General features: G+C 36.8%; 1 protein-coding gene across 2 annotated transcripts in view; it reads right to left on the bottom strand.

The window, feature by feature from the left end:
- Positions 1–15,883, bottom strand: part of RASA1 (RAS p21 protein activator 1) — a 127,960-nt gene that overhangs the window by 80,797 nt on the left and 31,280 nt on the right. The gene's annotated exons all lie outside the window — the stretch shown is intronic.

Raw genomic sequence — 15,883 nt, 5'->3', positions numbered from 1 at the left:
CACAGGAACTTTGATCTGCTCTGTTTCTGACATGGGCAGGTTCATCTCTCCTTAAGAAACTAGTGACTTACTGCAGATACTGGGCTAACATAGCTTTGACATAGCCCTGTAGTACTCACAATTCCCAAACTCAAGAAATACCTCAGCCTCTCAGGGAACTAGGGATTACAAGGCTTCTCTCAACACACCTAGCATCTCAAGGGGTTCTCCCAAAATCAGTTAATAATCCATGGCCAATGTGTTCTTTAGTTAAATCTATAATATATACCAAAATTATTACCAACCTTTCCAATAACCCTAACTCTTGAATAACATACTTGAAAATGTGGCAAACAGTTACCAAAATGACAATCTATGTTGAATATGAAAATGGGAAAGAATAATTATCCGATAACCTCTAATTATTATGGAAAGTACTGGCCATGAAAAATTTAAAAGCTTCAATTACCTTTGTAAATTGTTAAAAGATTTATAAAGATTTTTTTTAATGCATAATTCTAATAATAGAACCAGACTGCCAAAATTATACTATTATATGAGATCAAGACTTTGCCACCCTAGGATTTAGGAAAATTGATATGGGCTACAAATGGAGGGAATAGTCTTTCTTTTTGCTTATAATACTCATGCTAATTTATAAGTATTCTTGACCTGGGGCTCATAAACCTTTTCTTTTCTTTTTTTTTTTAAACATTATAGTAACTGTACTTGGATATAATTGGTTTACTTTGTATAATGTCTTTTATCATAAGCATGTAAAAATTAAATTCTGAGAAGGGGTCCATCACCTTCACCCAACTGCCAAAGGGGCTCATTACAAAAAAGGTTAAGAATCCTTGTCCACCAAAGATAATAGATGAAGGATAACAATATCTAAGCATTTATTCTTGCATTTCTAAGTTACCCCAGACCCATACTGTTCCTTAATATTGTGAACCATGGTTCTCATTTCACAATCCACAACAAAACTGGTAAAGTTTTTTTGTTGGTAGTCTGATGAAACCCTAATTCCTTCCTAAAGGAGGAAAGGTAAGAGTCATGGATATAGTAGGGGGAGGATATATTGGTGTGGAAGAAAATAGTCCATCCCCAAAGACACAATGATAGGTAAAAACAAAACAAAACAACAACAACAACAAAAACACACAAAAAAAAAAACCCACTGTAGCTTTGGCCAGACCACACTGCAGCTACTTTTAACCTGTGTGATACATTACTGCATAACTTTCAGTCTTCAGCTAAAATCATGCTTTCATTAAAGCAACTAGGAAAAACTCTAGGGGGAAAAACCCAAAAGACCATATGACTTAACGTCTTCATTTTATACACAAGGAAGTAGATCCTGAGAAGTTAAATAATTTGATCACAGTTATATACCTAGAGACAGAACACAAATTAGAATCCAAGGTCTGACTCAGCTTCTAAGACTTTTCTGACTACTCTTAATCACTTCCCATTCCAATACATACTTCTAAGCTAAACTGTTAAGAATCAAGAAATATAAGGGGCAGCTAGGTGGCGCAGTGGATAGAACACCCGCCCTGGATTCAGGAGGTCCTGAGTTCAAGTCTGGCTTCAGACACTTGACCCTTACTAGCTGTGAGACCCCAGGAAAGTCACTTAACCCCAACTGCCTCACACTCACTCACACACACACACACACACACACACACACAAAAGCACTGAAAAAACACAAGGATTTTGTCCTGTGTTCTTGAAGAGGACCATGACATCAGAAGGTGATGTCATGACTTGCAGTGAATAGGGAAGGCTGTGCAAGGTCACCAACCTCACTCTCTCCTTCAAAAGCTGTGGAAAGATATACATCAGGGTGACTGGAGATGCTTCCAGATGTTTAAGGCAATTGGAGTTAAGTGACTTGCCCAGGGTCACACAGCTAAGTAAGTATCTGAGGTGACATTTGAACTCAGGTCCTCCCAACTTCAGGGCCAGTGCTCTCTATCCACTGTGCCACCTAGCTGCAGCATATCAGGATTACATGAAATTGAAAAGTTGCTGAATGAACAAAATCAATGTAGCTAAGAAAGGAAACTGACATGGGGGGGTGTCCTTTATATCATATCAGATCTGATATGGGTCTAAGATATATAAAAATATTTAAGCCATATAACGAATTAACACAAATTAATCCACTAGCCATTCTATAAGTGATAAGTAGCAAAAGAATGTGATCAGTTTTCAACCAAATTGCATACTATTAATAGTATGAGTGACTTTCAAATCACCTATAATGAAAAATATAAATTAAAACTCTTGAGTGAAGTTTCACTTCGTGACCAGCAAACTGACAAAGCTGACAAAAAATTGAAAGAGTCAGTAATAGAAGAACCAGAGGAACACTGGGGCAGGTAAGTGACAAGTGGATAGAACTCTGGGGCCTGGAGTCAAGAAGACCTGAATTCAAATCTGACCTCAGACACTCATTAGCTGTGTGACCCTGGGCAAATCACTTAAACTTCTGTTTACCTTAATTCACTGGAGAAGGAAATGGCAAACCACTCCAGTATCTTGGCCACAAAAACCTCATATGGGATCATAAAGAATCAAACACAATTGAATAACTGAACAACAACAATAGAACACTAGTTCATGTTTGGTGGAGCTGTGAATCAATTCAACTATTCTGGAAAGCAATGTGAAAATCCAGAAAAAAAAAAAGAACTGAGGAATCTAGATGCAGATTGAACCATACGATTTCTAATTTTTTTGTTTTTCTTTTTTGAGATTTTTTCCTTTTGTTCTGATTCTTCTTCCACAGCATGACTAATGCAGAGATATATTTGATGTGATTGTACACATATAACCTATATCATATTGCTTGCTTTCTTGTGGAGGGGGGAGGGAAGGAGAAAAATTTGGAAGTGGAAATTTTATAAAGACAGGTGTTGAAAACTATCTCTACATGTAACTGGAAAATAATAGAGTACTTTTATGATTAAAATGAAATAAAGAAATGAGGAACAGGCAGGAAAGCCATAAGTGGACTGATTCTGAGTGAAGTAAGCAGAACCAGGAGAACAGTGTACACAGTAACAGCAACATTGTGTGATAATCAGCTGTGACAGACTTAGCTCTTCTCAGCAATACAATGATCCAAGACAATTCTGGAAAATGTTCTCCACATCCAGAAAAAGAACTGTGGGATCTGAATGCAGATCAAACCATGCTGTTTTTACTTTTTTTGTTTTTTTTTCTTGAGGTTTTTCCCTTGTGTTCTGATTTTTCCTTCACAATATGACTAATGCAGAAATATGTTTAATATGATTGTATATATAGAACCTATATCAGATTGCTTTCTGTCTTGGGGAGGGGGATAGGAAGGGAGGGAGGGAGAAAAATTTTTATCTCAAAATCTTACAAAAACAAATGTTGAAAACTATATATGTAACTGGAAAAAAATTAAAAAAAAATAAGATTGGAAAGCAATTCAAAATTACACTTTAAAAACGGAATGAGGGGCAGCTAGATGGCGCAGTGGATAGAGCGCCGGCCCTAGAGTCAGGAGTACCTGAGTTCAAATCTGGCCTCAGACACTTAACACTAGCTGTATGACCCTAGGCAAGTCACTTAACCCCAACTGCCTCACTTAAAAAAAAAAATGAAATACCCATACCCTTTGACCCAGAAATCCCTGTACCACAAATGCAATGAGTCAAAGATAGCACTTCTTTTGCAGTAGCAAAGAACTAAAAACAAAGATGGCTAGACAAAATGGAGTACAAGGACATGATGGAATATTACTGTGCTATAAGAAAGAAGAAAAATGAAAAGTTCAAAGAAGTACAGGGACACAAGAATTGGTACAACATGAAAGAAGCAAAACTAGTAAAAATATAAACAACAATTACAATAATGTAAATAAAAGAAACCATAAAATGAAATTGGATGCTAGGGTTGGAAAAAGAAGTGAGAAAATACATGTCCCTTTTTTGTTGTTTTAAGGCTTGGTTTCCTGAGGGGAGAGGAAAATAGGAAGGCAAGCATATAATAGGGAAATGAATGGGATATAAGAACAAAAGGCATAAAGAAAAAATATCAGAATGACAGCTATAGAGAAGACAAGTAAATATACAACATGGTGGTTGTACTAATGTTTCTACATCTTTAGCCCTTTAAATAAAATACTAAATAAATAAATAAAATTACTAAAAGTTATTAGGTATTTTACCTTAAGCTGATAAGTCAAATTGGCATTTATTAAACACCTAAGTGCCACAAACTTTGATAACACTAGGAATTTGAATATGAAGAGGCAAAAAACAGTCCCAGCTAACAACTTGAAAACAACTATGTCCAAATAAGATATATGCAAAATTAATTAGGAGTCATCTCAGAGGGAAGGCACTAATATTAAAGAGAACTGGAAAAGGGTTTTGTAAAGGAAGTGAGGAGGTGAGATGAATGTTCTAGGGATGGGGTCAGACAGTGAAAATGCTCAGTCAGGAAATAGAATGTCCTGTGCATAGAAAAAAGGAAGCAAACACTGATTTGCAACAGTGTGCAGATGTGTAATTAGTCTGGAAAGGTAGCAAGGAGCCAGGTTAAAAAAACTTTTGAAAACCAACCAGAGGATTTTTATTTGATTCTGGAAGCAATAGTGAACAGGATGACATGGTCATTATCTGTTTTAGAAAGATCACTTGACAGATGAATGAAGGATGGATTGGATCAGAGAGACAAGGCAAGGGAGACCAACCAGCAGGACCAGGGGGAAGGGGAAGGGATAGTCAGAACAGTATCAGAACTGACAAAACTTTACAATTGATTGGACTGGGGGGGGGGGGGGCGGAGAGAGGGGGTGTGGAGTAAAAATTTGAGGATTTTACCTAGATTGAGAGCCTGGGTGACTAAGAGGATGGTGGCACCCTCAACAGGATTAAGAAAATTAGAAAGAGGAGAAGGTTTGGGAGGAAAGGTGAGTTCAATTTTAGACATGTTAAGATATTTACAGGACATTCAGTTCATCAAATAAGAAATACTAGAAACAAACTTTTTTTTTTTTAAGTAGCTTTTGGGGCAGCTAGGTGGTGCAGTGGATACAGCACTGGCCATGGTGTCAGGAACACCTGAGTTCAAATCTAGCCTCAGACACTTATTAGCTGTGTGACTTTGGGCAAGTCACTTAACCCCTACTGCCCTGTAAAAATAGATAGATCAATAGATAGATAAAAGGGGAAAAAAAAAGAAATTTAAGACAGATAAACCAAGTTCATCACAAAAAAGTTCTAAGTATAGCAGAATGCCATAAACACCTAGCCTCAAGCCACTGTGAACCATAGCATATCATGGTAAAAGTTCTGCAAGTTTGAAAGTTTACTGTCATGAAATCCCACTGATTCCATAACTCAAGTGAAAATAAATTCTCATGTATACCACTCTCTCCTTATCTTTCCCCCACATACAAAACAAGGTTTAATCATAGAGCATTTATAATTTTCATGCCTAGAAGACCTTTGAAAGGCAAAGTGCATAAAATGTTATATTTGGAGTCTCTTAAGACTCAATTCAAATCCTGTCCCTATAATTAGCTGCATGACCCTGGGCAAGTCACCTAACCTATTCAGTTTCCTCATCCGTAAAATGCAGAGAAGGGGAGTGTTCACCATGTTCTGAATTGTTGCAGTGGTTGTTTTAATTCTAGGATTTTAACTGTTTAAACCAAGGAAACAGATAATACTTTCTTTAAAGTAACTGATTTCTACTTCCTAGCCTTCTACTACACAGCTGTATAACCTTAGGCAAGGCTGGGGACTCCAGTTCTTCCTATGTAAAAGGAAGGGTTAATTTAATTTAGATGATGTTGAGGTTCTTTAAAATTCCAAAAATTCTATGATATGTATCAATATGAAAATAATACTCCTGGTTAAATTATTTCATTATGAAAATGGCACAAGGAATCCTTAAAAATTTATTAACACAAAGAGCTGACAATCTAAACATCACAGAAAACCAAAACATGGAAAATTTCATTTAAGACTTGTGTGTATTTGGGGTGTTTTTGTTTCTTTTTTAATCCAGCAAGATGGAATTGGTCTAATCATTCAAATTCAGCTGCATAAAAGTTAGGTAAAGAATACTGCTTCCAACAAAACATAAAGGTATTAAATAATCATTTTTTTAAAAGAAAGAAGAATAAGAGGGTATGGTTTTTTTAAAAGGGTATCATTTGCTCAGGTCCATGAATTTTCTATAAGGTTTAGTTTTAAAGCGGCTGTTCTATTCATTATTGAGATTTTAATCTGACTAAACCACTCCATTTCCAGACTAATACTAGTTTCCTTTCATGCCAGAAAATCAAAAGCCCTGAAGAAATAAAAAGCAAAACATGTCAATGATTGCAGGTGACTATGAACTGCTACTAAACTATTCATTCTACTAAGTGTATACATTTGCATTTGATTCATTTGCCTCAAAGAATGTTAAAACATTTAATTTCCAATAGCTTTTTGGCCTTTGCAGGCTATTCAGAAAATAAAAGTGGTATAATCACTCATTCAGCATTTAGAAATTATTTAATAATTTCTATGTTTCATTTCTCATCATGAAAACATTGAAACTTACTGAATAAGAATGTTTAAAAAAAAATCTGCCTGGAGGGAAAAAAGTCTAAAACAAACCAAAAAAAGATCCTTATTAAATAAAACATATGCTCTAATATACAATTTTCACAACGCTTGAGAATGAAAATCAAGGGAAACTTCCATAAATCATGTTAGTGTGCAGGTAAATGTGACTTTTTAAAAGTCATATTCTGTTTAAAATTTATCTTATTTTCCCAAAGAGATCATAAAAAAGGGAAAAGGACCCACATGTACAAAAATATTTATAGCTGCTCTTTTTGTGGTGGCAAGGAATTGGAAATTGAGGGGTTGCCTATCAATTGGGGAATGGCTGAACAAGTTGTGGCATATGAATGTAATGGAATTTTATTGTGCTGTAAGAAACAATGAGCAGGAGGAGTTCAGAGAAACCTGGAAGGACTTGCATGAACTGATGATGAGTGAGATGAGCAGAACCAGAAGAACATTGTATCATCATCAACATTGTGTGTTGATCAACTGTGATGAACTAGATTCTTCTCACCAATGCAATGGTACAGGAGAGTTCCAGGGGACTCATGATGGAAGGGGATCTCCAAATCCAGAAAAAAAAAAAAAGATCTGTGGAGTATGGATGCTGATTGAACAATACTATTTCTTTTGTTTTGGGGGCTGTTTTTCTATTCTGAGGTTTTTTCTTATTGCTCTGATTCTTCTCTTATAACATGACTAATGCAGAAATATGTTTAATGTTTATATATAGGTTATATATATATGTTATATATATATGTATGTATGTATATATATATATATATATATATATATATATAAAACATAACCTATATCTGATTACCTGCTGTCTAGGGGAGGGGGAAGAAAAATTTGAAATTGGAAATCTTATATAAACAAATGTTGAAAACTATCTTTACATGTAACTGGAAAAAAATAAAATACTTTTATCAGAAAAAAATTATCTTAAAAGAACTTTATAGTATTAGATAATGTTATTTCATATACAAAGATATCAAAGAATAGTGACAAACTTCCAGCTGTTCAGCATGAAAGAATTTCAATTAACTTTACTAGGAAAAATATTGATAGTTCAGTCTTTATATCACTATGCAATTTTTAAAAGTTTTACAAAGATCCTATAGTTATAAAAAAAAACCTTCATTAGTAATCTAAAAATTCTACTGAGCAAAGAGATCAGTCTCAGTTCTCAAAGCCATAGACTTGTGTCTCAAGAGATATATAAAGTACAAAGTACCCCCATCTCCAATAATTTATTTCAATAAGTCAACAATTCAATGGCTCTCTATCCAATCCTATAGAATTAAGTTCAAAATCCTTTATCTTGGAAGTAAAGACTCTTCCATGAAAAGAAAACAAAGTGGATCTGAACTATCTTAGAGGATATCTTTCCAGGTTTATCTCACATTTCCCCTATATTATAGTCGATGTATATTTTGACAACTTGTCATTCCTTAATCTTATCCCATGCTTCCTCACCTATGCATCTTTTTTCCATGCTATGCCATCCATGTTCTTGGAATCCCTTTGCACCTTGTACAACGTGCCACTGACAAACTATCTTAAACAACCTGAAGGCAGAGACTGTCTTATTCATCAGCAATCCCAGAATGAGAAGCTGCTTTTAAAAAGCAGGCCCTGAAAAATCTACTGAATCAAGTCTTACCTCCTCTACCATTTTGTTTCCCCCCTTTTTGGTACTAAAACCAAAATAAACTCCTCTCTCCCCTTAATTCCAATAGCAGTTATCTAGAAACACTAATATGATAATTTAAATGGGCCACTTTGTATTGCTTTTATCATTTTATGCTGATGACTTATCTGGTCAACTAAACTACCATAAGTTCTTTGAGGGAAGAGATCCTAGGGATTGTGTCAATTATTTCTTTGCATCCTTGGTGCCTTGAACACGGTAGACAATCAAATATTTACTGACAATGACAGAAGAGGGCTATCCTGAGAAGAAAAATGACAAGCACTTGGGGCCTGGCAAGAAAGTACAAAGTACAGGGTGGGCCAAAAGTCATTAAGGGGTTTCAATATTTAATAACTCCTTATTTTTTTAATTTACAATACCATAGCATCATATACAGTATATATAGGAAAAGTGTGTGTGTGTGTGTGTGTGTGTGTGTGTGTGTGTGTGTGTGTGTGTGTATATATATATATATATATATATATATATGTATACACACGGAGTTATTAAAACATCAGACTCTTTAGTGACTTTTAACCCACCCTGTACTTCCACACAATAATTTCTTATTCATTTACCATAGTGAAGATTTGCATGTTTCCACTTTAAGTAGGAAAGTGAACCACAATCCAGTTGATATGGATGTATTCTTTCAGAAAAATGGGAAATGTTTATATTTCAACAAGTTGTTACCTTTTTTTGCAGGGCAATGAGGGTTAAGTGACTTGCCCAGGTTCACACAGCTAGTAAATGTCACATGTCTGAGGCCACATTTGAACTCAGCTCCTCCTGACTCCAGGGCCAGTGCTCTATCCACTGCGCCACCTAGCTGTCCCTACCCCAAAGCAACTGTGATGTGTGTAATGTGAGAATATTATTACCAGGGGCCCCCTCCTGAGAGAGCATGGGTTCACCTTTCTAAGGTTGATTCAGTGTCCAGAAGTAACCTCACATCAACATGAGACCACCCTCAACACACACATTTAGTTTTACCTGTCACAGGAAAGCAGCTTTAATAAATGTACCTAACTGACCTTAGCTTCTAAAATATGTTTGAAACAGTAGTATATGTTAAAATATTAAAAAAAAAAAAACTTTACTCATTAGAGTGTCACAATTCATATACATGTGCATCATTTTCTTAACTATTGCTCTGTAGGTAGTAAGCAAAGGCACAAATGATTTTTATGAGTGTGTGAGAAACTCCTCAGAATTATCTGTAATGGGTTAAATATACATTTCAAAGGCATTATAAATTTATTAGAAGAATATTATTTTTATATATGTGTACACACGCACACACACACACACACACAAACAGGCCATTCACAGGGTGACATGGCATATATATTAACTACCAGAGTAGGTGGCATTTAGTATAGTTCTATATACTAGGTCCCTTGGTCCTGCCTAGCATTTTGCTTCTGGGCAATGTCACCAAAGGTCATGCTATGGGGGCATAGTTGCTCTCCTTGACATTAATTTCAAATTGAACATAACCAAGTTATATTCCCTGGGGAAAGACAGCATTTACTAGCAGAAACAACAGAGCAGAAAGAATTTGAGAACCTAGGTTTGAAAGCTGTATCTGTTACTTAACTACCTGTGTATCTTTGGACAACTTGCTCGACCTCTTTAGGTCTCAGTTACCTATATCTGTTAAATAAGAGGGTAGGGGGTGGGTGCAAGATGATCTTTTAAGGTACCTTACATCTGTCAATCTAGAATCCTATTTCTGAAGGTTTGAAGACTAGAATTACATATAGTGATCCATTTGGATAAAGATTATGGTTAGTATAATGGCAGAAAGTTCTGCCTTTTGCCTCCTTCCAGGAATATCAATTATTTTAATAACTATACATCTCTAAGGTGATCTTTGGTACAGTACTAAAAGACTATGCCTTTGGCCCTGTTCAGTTCAGACTTTTACTGGCTAAGACTGGACAATGAAGCTTAAACATACCATATTTTAAAGCTGCTTTTTGACAGAAATCATACAAAGTCTTGAACCTGGATTCTAAAACATCGCAAGTAAAAGGATAACAAAGGCATGGCTAAAAATTCATTTTTTAAAAATGATAATGGACAACAAGCTAAATGCTGGTCAACAATATGCTGCAAACCCCGCCTCCCTCCCCTGGCCATCACCTCCCCCCAAAAAAGAAATTGCAACCTTGAGCTACTTTTAGACAGTTTTATGTACAGAATAAAAGATGGTTGGTAGTCCCATCCTACGTGCCTCGGATCCCATCTAATGTAACAAACTATGTTCATTTCAGGTTGTCACCTTTTAGAAAGGGCATGGACAGGCTAAAAGTTATCTAGAAGGTATATGGAGATTACAAATCTCACTATGTGGGCATCAATTGAAAGAGTTGGTATTTTGCCTGGAGAAAACAAGACTCAGAGTAAGACATGAGTGTTAGCTTCAAATAACTAAAGACTAACATGTAAAGAGAGCGATTATAAAAACAGTTCTTGCTTTAAGTAAGTGAACCCTTTCAGCAGACCAATTTTTACAAAATGTCAATTTACCCACTGATGTGGGGAAGGAAGGCAGGGATGGAGAAAGCTGGGCTCCTACAGAGTATGTGGGAGCACAATAGAGAGAAGCAAGAACAGGAAGAGGAACACGGAGAGCTGGGGCCGACCACATGGGTATCAGATAGACACAGGAGAAGACTACCAACATGCAGGGCCAAGAACAGACACATGATACCAAAGCACAGACAGAGGAACAGCTGTAGAAACAAGGGTGGGAGGGCAGAAAGGGACCAAGGTATCCTCTCTTCAGGTCTGGATCCAGCCCTGGAACTCGAGACAGTCTCTCTAACTATCCCTTCTGTTTTCACTTGGAGGTGATTTTGTGGTTGGTTTGGGGTTTTTTTTGTTTGGGGGAGGGGGGAGGAGCCTCTTGGAAGGGGAAAGTTACAGAGTATTACACTGAGTAGCATGAGCAGAGAGAGAACACGGTACTATACAGTAAAGTTAACATAGGTGTTTTTTTGGAATGTAGCTTGCTTTCAGAATTCTTTCAGTAAAGTCAAATTTGCTTATAGTGAGAACTGTCTGTACTAGTTTTGCTGGTCCCAAAAGACAGAATTAGAACCAATGGCTAAAGTTTGCCAAGAAGCACATTTAGATTCAATATGAGATAAAATATTTTTGGGGGGTTGTTTGTTTGTTTGTTTTAGCAGGTAGCTTAAATCACTTAATCTTTCAGTGTCCCAGGAAACAACAAAAACACTTGCTGAGTAGATGCCCATCTACACTGGTGGAGGGAGTTTTCCTCCATAGGAGCTTCCTACATCAATAAAATCATAGATCCAGACTTCCCAATATAACAAACAAAAAAATCTTCCTGACAATTCCTTACTAGAGAAGCTTTTTATGAAATATTTCATACTATTCTTATGGAGGTGGAGAAAGAGAGATTAAGATAATACAATCAGATGGATCTGAAACTGGCTTAGATGGCTAAATTCAATGAGGAATTATTAATGACTCCATGTCAGTGTGGCAGGATCTATGGTTGGCCCTCTGCATGTTAATATTTTTATCAGTGACTTGGACAAAGGCATTGTTACTAAGTTCATCAAATTTGAGGGTGACACAAAGCATGAAGGAATAGTTTACAAATTGGATGGCAGAGTCAGGAATCCAAAAGGATCTTGACAAGTCAGAGTACAAGAATGAATCTAGTAAAATCAAATTCGGGATAAAAGTCTTGCACTTAGGAAAAAAATCAATTTCACAAGAATACATGTTCAGGGGCAGCTAGTTGGCACAATGCATAGAGCACCGGCCCTGGAGTCAGGAGTACCTGAGTTCAAATCCGGCCTCAGACACTTAACACTTACTAGCTGTGTGACCCTGGGCAAGTCACTTAACCCCAATTGCCTCACTAAAAAAAAACAAAACAAAACAAGAATACATGTTCAACAGTTGTTCTGAAAAAGAGTGCTAGTTCAATTTGGGGCAGATAGGTGACACTGTGGATATTACTGTTGCCTGGAGTGAGGAAGACTCATTTTTATGAGTTCAAATCTAACCTCAGATACTTAATAGTGTGTGACCCTGGGCAAGTCACTTAACCCTGTTTGCATCACTTTCTTCATATGTAAAGTGAGCTGGAGAAGGAAAAAATGGCAAACCCCTCCAGTATCTTTGCAAAGAAAATCTCAGATGGGGTCATGAAGAGTCACACACAACTGAAAAAACTGAACAATAAAAAAACAACAAGGGCAGCTAGGTGGCGAAGTGGATAAATCACCGACCCTGGATTCAGGAGGACCTGAGTTCAAATCTGGCCTCAGATACTTGACACTTACTAGTTGTGTGACCCTGGCCAAGTCACTTAACCCTCACTGCCCCACAAAAATAAAACGAATGAATGAATGAATGAATGAATGAATGAATGAATGAATGAATGAATGAATGAATGAATGAATGAATTTTAAAAACAACAACAACAGCAGCAAACTTGATTTGAGGCAGCAGTGTGATATGCCAGGCAAAAAAGCTAATGTGACCTTGGGCTACGGTAGGAAGGACAGAGCTTAAGAATAAGGAGATAATACTCCCACTGTACTCTCTGGTACAGTACAGCTATGTGGCACAGTGGATAGAGCACAGGGCCTGGAGACAGGAAGACATGAGTTCAAATGCAAACTCAGACACTTAATAATTGTGCAACCCTGGGCAAGACCCTATTTGCCTCAGTTGCTCCAGCTGTAAAATGAGGTGGAGAAAGGGCAGCTAGGTGGCACAGTGGATAAAGCATCAGAGCTGGAGTCAAGAGGACCCGAGTTCAGATCTGACCTCAGACACTTGACACTAGCTGTGTGACCCTGGGCAAGTCACTTATCCCTCATTGCCCAGCCCCCCCCCCAAAAAAAAGAGGTGGAGAAGGAAATGGCAAACCACTCCTGTATCTTTGGCAAAAAAAAAAAAACAAAAACAGAGAGTCAGACACAACTAAAACGAATGAACAACAACTAGGTCCTTCTCAGATTTCATATGGAGAATTGTGTTGAATTCTGAGCACCATGGTTTAAGAAAGATGTAGACAAGGTGGACAGTGTCCAGATAAGGACAACTAGGATGGTAAAAGGCTTTGAGTTCATGCATATAAGAATCATTTGAAGAAATTAAGCATGTTTAGAGAAGAAAAAAGAAAGAAGAGAAGAGAAAACTCAGCCATGATAGCTGTTTTCAGATATCTGAAGGGCTGTCATGGGAAGAAGGGAATAGACTTGTGCTATTTGGTCCCAGAAGGCAGAATCAGGGGCAATGAGCCTAAGTTACAAAGAGGAAAATGTAGGCTTGATGTCAGAAAACAGTCCTAACAATTAGAGCTGTTCAGAAGAGCTAACTCCAGAGGTAGAGTCATGGCAGTCATCAAGCAGAAGCTAGATAACCACTGGCTGGGTTTACAGTTAGGACTCCTTTCATTTACAGGATGGACTGGATATATCTGCTGAAGGTCCTTCCAACTCAACTTCTTTAAGTCTATGATTCAATTCGATAAACCCAAAAATTCAAAGAGTTGAAATAGAGATTATACATCTTGGAATATGTTATAGATGAAAGTAATGCTAGGAGTAAGATCTAGACTACAACCTCTGATGCCTTTTCCAACTCAACAATGCTGAAGTTTTGCTATCTCAACTAAAGTTCCCATCCTCTACAAATGTGGAGATCAAAAAATTTGGAAATTATTTATATTTATTTTTTATTCGCCTAGACCAGTTCCTTTTCCACTGGGCAAAAACCTACAAACCCCACGGTTAACTTGGGTAAAAAAAAAAAGAAGGTAATAAATGATGGCCTTGCATTTTTTTTCCCTATCTCCTTTTTTTCCATAAAGATGTATCATGAAGATAAAAAACAAAAACTTAGGAATTCTAAACAAAAAGGAAAAGCCATGGCCTCTAAGCTTTGCAAGCACCATATAGTCATAAGATCATAAACCTGGAAAGGACTTTAGAAATCACTTCATAGGGGCAGATAGGTGGCACCCTGGATTCAGGAGTACCTGAGTTCAAATCCGGCCTCAGACACTTAACACTTACTAGCTGTGTGACCCTGGGCAAGTCACTTAACCCCAATTGCCCCACAAAAAAAAAAAAAGAAAAAAAAAAAGTAGTGCTTGTAGAAGTGACTTGTCCAAAACCACACAGTAATAAAAAGGAGAGACAAGATTCAAACCTAGGTTTTCTGACTCCAAATCCAGTGTACCTTTCATGATATCAAATTTCCTAGGGCTTTGGTTCAAGTCCCTGTTGTTCCATTTACTAGTTGTGTTACATTAGGCTCAGGAAGGTAAAGTGATTTGCCCCAATTTCCTTATCTATAAAACAAAGATAATATTTGCACTACCTATCAAATTCTGCTGTTAAATTCATATGAGATGATTTGTCTAAAGTGCTGTGCAAACCATTACATGCTATATAAATATCAGCTACTGTAGCAATTCATCCAATAGACTAAAGGTCACAATAAATACTTGGTAATGATATTAAGTAATTATACTCAACACAATATTAGAATGAGATCCTCCAAGAGTTCTATCTTGTAACTTTAAAGCTATTTCTACAATTTCTGATATTTAAAATTTGCATTAAGAGTGTACCTACTAAATGTCTTTAATTATTTTAAAAGAAAAAATATTTTAAACTCCCCGCTACAGTAACATACTTTTATCAGTTTCTTCTAGACACCAAAAGTTCAAGCACATGAGGTCAGATCTTGTTGAACTGCTAACCTATTGCTGAAGGTTTATCACATACACCCAATTTTCATGTAGAAAAAGAGCAGGTAGGGGCAGCTAGGTGGCGCAGTGGATAGAGCACTGGCCCTGGATTCAGGAGGACCTGAGTTCAAAGCTGGCCTCCGACACTTGACACTTATTAGCTGTGTGACCTTGGGCAAGTCACAACCCCAATTGCCTCACCCAAAAAAAAAAAAAAAAAGGAAAAAGAGCAGGTAAAATACCAGGAGTATGACTACAGAAAGTTATTCTAACCTGCTTGAAATGTATAATGCAGCAGAGGAAAACATTTTTATTTATTATTTTTCTAAATATGGAAAATAATTTAATATTGGACATCTCAGGATTTAAGACGAGAAGGAATCTAACAATCAGCTATCTCATCTCCCTTATGTTACCTATGGAAAAAAATGAGGTCTATGTAGGCAAGCAGCATCACCAAAATTAAAACCCAGTTGCTCCGATCCAGAACAGTGTTCTTTCCAAAATAAACTTGGGAGAGGAAAGAGAGAAAAGAGGAGTGAAGAAAGGGAAGGAAAATGTTATGTACCTGGGTTGAAGAACACTGTCAAAATTTTTTCTTAGCCTGGTTGTCAGGTTTAATTTTATAACTTTGTTATAAAAGTTTTTAAGTGTAGGGTATCTATTAATTCTTCAATTTGAGTAGCACCTTCACTGGTTAGATGGATAATTACACATTGTGCCCTCAATGTATAATGATCATATCAGAGAGAGAGAGAGAGAGAGAGAGAGAGAGAGAGAGAGAGATTTTAAGAGTTAGTTGGAAGGAATAAGACTTCAGTAGTCATTTAATCAACTACACTG

Source organism: Dromiciops gliroides, chromosome 1, assembly GCF_019393635.1.
Source record: "Dromiciops gliroides isolate mDroGli1 chromosome 1, mDroGli1.pri, whole genome shotgun sequence".
NCBI lineage: Eukaryota > Metazoa > Chordata > Mammalia > Microbiotheria > Microbiotheriidae > Dromiciops > Dromiciops gliroides.
Note: the sequence above shows the minus strand (reverse complement) of the source record. Positions and strands in the feature narration are given on the sequence as shown.